At 40.2% G+C, this 6,131-nt stretch overlaps 1 pseudogene; it reads left to right on the top strand.

Moving 5' to 3' along the window:
* On the top strand, positions 1–1,112 carry LOC140511571 (cytochrome c-like; annotated as a pseudogene).
* Positions 1,113–6,131: the final 5,019 nt, after the last annotated feature.

Genomic DNA, 6,131 nt, shown 5'->3' with positions numbered 1-6,131 from the left:
CTCAGATAGGAAGGGAGAGTGTACTCCAGAAATGGGGTGCCTGTGCAAAGGCATGGAGAGAAGAGATGGTCACATGATCAGCTTGGTTGGACTAAAGAGTCAGTGAAGTAATGGAAAAGTTAAATTAGAGCTAGGTTGTGAAGGACTTTCAATGCCAAACAGAGGAGTTTGTATTTTATTCTAAATGTAACAGGGAACCAATGAAATTTACTAAGCAAGTAAATAACATGGTCAGACGTACATATTACCCATAGCTCAAGAAGCCCCAAATGAAAGAGATGGTGGAAGTGATTGAGAAGTATGTGGGAGGGATGTTATGAAAGTAAAATCAACAGGACTTGGTAACACATTGCCTACGGCAGGGGGAGGGGGGGAATGGGGGGTGAGAGAGGGAGTGAACGAAGGATGAGACTTAGGTTGTTACCCTGCATGACTGAGAGGACTGAGATACCCTCAAACAGTAAGAGGGAAGAAAGGAAAAGGGGACACCTTGAGGGGAAAGATGAGTTCAGTTTTGGAGATGTTCAGTTTAAGATGTTGATGGGAGAAAGTAAATGGGAGTTGGGTGACAATCCTAGCCCTGTTTGCACATGCAAGAACCAAGCTGAATTCACAATGGGTGAAGTTGAGAAGGGCAAGATTTTCGTTCAGAAGTATGTACAGTGCCATGCAATGCAAAAGGAAGCAAGCACAAGACAGCCCTAATCTGAGTAGATTCTTTCACCAAAAGACTGGTCGGTCTGGCTCCAGGATTCTCTCACACAGATGCCAACAAAAACAAAGGCATAATCTAGGGAGAGAATACACTGATGGAATACTTGCAAACCCCCAAGAAGTATATCCCTGTAAGAAAAATTATCTTCTCCAGAATTAAAAAGTCTGAAAGGACAGAGATGACAGCATATTTTTAAAAAGCCACCAATTGATAATAGTTGTCCATTCCTTATTTATTATAAAATACAGATGTCTCTTCATGAAGTTTTCTTTTTTTTTTACATGCACCAGAACTCCACTGTATTTAAATTGGTTTCATCAACCAGAGAACTTTGATCTTGATTAGCTGTTCAAAAATTTTGTCCATCAATCCTAATAAAGGAATTATGTAGATTAGATAGGCTTGTGTTTATATTGTTATATTTTCTGTGTTTGATTACAATTCTAGCCACAACCAAGGTATATTTTTCTATTTCTTTAATCTGATATAGGCTTATAACAGATTGCATGCCATCTGGGGAAGCGGAGGGAGGGGGGAGAAAATTTAAAACTTATGGATGAATATTGAAAACTAAAAATAAATAAAATGACTTAAAAAAAGATTTGATTAGGCTTAGATTTCAAATGAGTTGATCAGATCCAAAAAACGCAATCCTCTCCACCTCTGCCCTAGAAGGTTGTTTTTTTTTAAAAAGATTTATTCTAGAATCATTAATTTATTAAATAATGGAGAAAGCCTACTTAACAGTGTCATATGACTTTTACCTGTGGCATTTTTTGGGGGGAAAACATTGCCCTAAGCGCAGCATTCCATCTGTTAACCAGCAAGCCTCAGCATGTTTAAAGGCAAGGGATTAAGCAAATGTAGGCATTGCCAGTTTAAATTTTCTAGTTTTCTGAGAGCTAAACAGCCCAACTGCACTGGTTTGATTAAAATACTGCCTTTCAGATTCTTTTTGTTCAGTCTTATCTGCCTCTTTGGGACCCCTTTTAGGGTTTTCTTGGCCAAGATACTGGAATGGTTTGCCATCTGTCTCTCCAACTTATTTTACAGATGAGGAAACTGAGGCAAACAGAGTGAAGTGACTTGACCAAGGTCATACAGTTAAGTACCTATCTGAGGCTGGATTTGAACTCAGGAAGATGAATCTTCCTTCTTCCAGGCTTGGCACTCTATCCACTGCACCACCAAACTGCCAAAGGCATTTCATTCTGTTGTATAATTCTGAGTAAAAAATATCACATCACATTTTCTAGTGTGAGTGATCTTTGAATGTCACATGCACAAATATTCTTGGCAGTTGAAACTTACAAAGGAGTTCAGCTAGAGATAGGACTTTTTGCTGAGTGGCTAACTATCAGTTTCAAGCTAAGTTGTACCTTGGAATTGACTTTTTAAATCTACTGAACTTAAAGTTTGCAGACATGTCATACAGTAAAGAATGGTAGTGCTAGCATTAACTCATTTGGAGGGTTCAGCTATAAAGATGTACAAGGTGGTAATGATATGATCATAAAGTATCATCACTCTTCTGAATATTAAAAAAAATGTCTGTGGGAAATCCAGTTTGAGATAACCAACAGGCAGTTGGAGATGTAAGACTGACTGAAGATCAGCAGAGAAATTAGGGTTGGATAAGTATATTTGCTGATAAGATCACCAAGTGAAATAATACAGAAGAAGAGGACAAAAGGGAGCAGGACAGATCTCTGTGGGTCACCCACAGTTAGCAGATGAGAAATGGATGAAGATCAGATGGGAAGATAATTAAACTTCCACCTCTGACCTGAACTATCTAAGCAACCCACAAGATGCAGATCTTCTGGCCAGCCAAATAGAGCTTTCTTTACTCTTTCAGCTTCAGGATCCTCCTGGCAATGAGGCTCTTCTCTTCTGTACAGTGTATTCTTCTAGAAATCAGTTCTCATAGGGCTACAGGAGCTCAGGAATTCTTTAGCTCACAAGGTAGACACTAAAGCTGGAACTGCCCATCTCTTAGGTCACTGACCCATACTAAAGGAAGGAAACAGAAAGCAGAAACAGCAGCCTAGGACTTGAGGCCCCATTTCTAGGGCAGCATACATTCCTGTTAACACAGGCCTGTGGTTGCTATTGGTGGAAGAAAGCAGAGAAATCCCCTCCCCCACCCTGCCTGGAACCTAGAAAAAATCCCTAAAGGGTTAGAGACCTCAAAAGAAAAGGAGACTTTTCTCATTGCTCATCTGAAAACCCCACTAAGATCTATGTTTCTGACTCCCAAAAGTTTATCTCCTTTGCTCCCAGTGGTTAACCATCTTTGATATAATTCCCTAGTCAAGGGGACCAATCAGCGATTGCCAGTTGTTCCCCTGGTAAAGCACCTGTTTCTCAGCAAAAAGCCAATATGAATATCCAACTCTTTCTGACTAAGTTCTACATCCTAGAATTTATTTTTTTTAATAATTAAAGTTATTTTTAGCTTTTAGCATTCACTCCCATAAGATTTTGAGTTTTTAATCTTCTCTCCCACCCTCTCCTCCCCCTTCCCCAAGACAGAGTGCAATCTGATATAGGCTCTACTTATACATTCATGTTCAACTTATTTTCACATTGGGTATGATCTGCATCCTATAATTTTACCAAGTGGTTTTGGGACGTTCAATTGATTAAGGGTACCACCTGCACCATACGCTTCAGGAATATTACTTCAGCAGTTGTGTGAAGGATGAATTGTAGGGGGGAAAGACTTAAAGAAAGGAGCAATTAAGAGGTTACTGAAATAGTTCAGGAAAGAACTAATAAGTGCCTAAACTTGCTGGCCATATAAATGGAGAGAAACATGAGAAATGTTGTGAAGATAAAGACAAGACTTGGCAATTGACTAGCTACAAGAAGTAATGGAAACTGAAGAGCTGAGGGTGACTCTGAGGTCGCAAAGCCTGGGTAACTAGAAGGAGACTGGCATCTACAAAAGATGTAAGAAAGTTAGGAAGAGAGGTCTGTTTGGCAGAAAAGATAATGAATTCTGTTCGGGAGCTGCTGAGTTTAAGATGCCTGTGGGAAATACAATTGAAAAATTCCAAAGGTGATTAATGACGTGAGATTTGAACTCAGAAAAGAAACTAGGATTGGATACATAAACCTGGGAATCATTTGAATGGAAATGATCATTGAACCTACAGAAATTGAGGCCACAGAGAAAGGGAAAGAGAGAGGAAAATAGAGGATCCAAAGCCTTTTATAACCCAGGTAAAGAGTGGGAAATGGAAATTGATCCAGCAAGAACACAGAGGACTGGCCAAACACGTAAGAGGAGAACCAAGAGAGTCTCATAAAAACCCAGAGAAGAGAAAGAATCCAGGAGAGGGGAATCAGTTGTGCCAAAATGTTGCAAAGAGGTCAAAAAGGATGAGGATTAAGAAAATGTGATAATTTTTTAAAATGCTGAAACTTCTAAGAGAGGATTTACATTTGAGCGAGGAGATCTGAAATCAGACATAAAGAGTCTGAGAAGTGAGTGAGAGGAGAGGAAGTGAAGGCAAGGGTTTGACTGGGAAAGAGAAGAGAGATATAGGATGACAGCTTGAGGTGATGGTAAAGAAGTGAGGATGTTTTAAGGACTGGTTTTAGGAGAAAGTCTACCTCTTCATCAGAAACTGGAGTAAAGGAGAGAAGAGATATCAAGCTTTTGGAAGTATGGTTGGTTAGTTGTTGTCCTTCATTCTTGAAGAGGACCAAAATGACATCACCATGATAAACTCAAGTTTCAATGTGTCTGACTGTGGCTGATCAGATCAATACAAGCTCGGAATGCTCTACCACAGATTGGGCACAGATAGTGTGAATAACTGAGATGGTTACTCCAAATTTGCCCATCCTATGTTTCCTTTGTGCTGTCCCAATTCTGCTTTGCTCATAGAGCACAGCACCTTTTCTGATGACGCCACGGTGAGTGGTTCTGTGCCAGTGTCTCCCATGTCGCACAGTCAAATCCAAAGTTCCTGAGAGAGATCTTGAGAGTGTCCAAGTATCACTTCTTCTGACCACTGTGTGATTGCTCGCCCCTTGTGATTTCTCCATAAAAATAGTCTTTTTGGCAAGTGTACATTTTGCATTTGAACAACTTGGACAGCCCCTCAGAGTTGCACTCTCTGAAGCATAGTTTGAATGTTTAGCAATTCAGTTTGAGCAAGGACTTCAGTGTCTGGTACCAGGTGATCCTCAGAATCTTCCTAAGACAGTTCAGATGGAAGCAATTCAGTTTCCTGGCATGGCACTGGTAGACTATCCATGTTTCACAGGCATACGACAATGAGGTCAGCACAATGGCTCTGTAGACCTTCAGTTTGGTAGGCAGTCTAATACCTCTTCTCTCCCAAACTTTTCTTTGAAGCCTCCCAAACACTGAGCTAGCTCTGGCAATGCGTGCATCAACCTCATTATCAATGTGTACATTCCTGGAAAGTACACTACCAAGGTAAGTGAACTTATTCACAGCATTCAAAACTTCTCCATTTGTTGTAACTGATGGTTCCATGTATGGATGGTGTGGTAGTGGCTGATGGAGCACCTGTGTTTTCTTGGTGTTAATTATTAGGTCAAAATTAGCACAGGCAGCAGAGAATTGATCCATACTTTGTTGCATCTCAGCTTCAGAGGCTGCATTGAGTGCACAATCCTCTGCAAACAGAATCTCATGCACCAACACTCCTTCCACTTTGGTCTTGCCTTGTAGCCTTTTCAAATTGAAGAACTTACCATCAGTACAGTAGTTGACCTTGATGCTGTGCTCATCCTCATTGAAAGCATCTGACAATATGGCTGAAAACATCATGCTAAAAAGCATGGGAGCAAGCACACAGCCTTGTTTCACTCCATTTTGGAAGTAAAGAATAAGGGAGAAGAGAGAGCTCACAGAGAATGACCTCTTATTTTCTCGGTAAAAAATGAGGTGATGTCCTCTGTTGAGAGGGTAGAAAGAAGTGCAGTAGAAGAGCTTTGAGAGGTATATTATACTGTGGGAAATACAATTGAAAAATTCCAAAGGTGGTTAATGACATGAGATTTGAACTCAGAAAAGAAACTAGGATTGGATACATAAACCTGGGACTTTGCTAGCTCTTTTCTGGTGGTAAAGAATTGGAAATTGAGGGGATGCCTATCAATTGGGGAATGGCTGAACAAATTGTGGTATGTGATTATAATGGAATACTATTATGCTATAAGAAGTGATGAGCAGGATGTTCTCAGAAAAGACTTACATAAGCTGATACACAATGACACGTACCGTTTACAAGTAATAGCAACACTGTAAGATGATCAGCTGTGAATGACTTTGCTATTCTCAGCAATACAACGATCGAAGGCAACTCTGAAGGACTTAAGATGAAAAATGCTCTCCATCCCCAGAGAAAGAACTGATGGTGCCTCACTGAAA

The sequence above is a fragment of the Notamacropus eugenii genome, chromosome 1 (genome assembly GCF_028372415.1).
Source record: "Notamacropus eugenii isolate mMacEug1 chromosome 1, mMacEug1.pri_v2, whole genome shotgun sequence".
NCBI lineage: Eukaryota > Metazoa > Chordata > Mammalia > Diprotodontia > Macropodidae > Notamacropus > Notamacropus eugenii.
The sequence above is the reverse complement of the archived record's forward strand: the minus strand, read 5'-3'. Positions and strand labels throughout refer to the sequence as shown.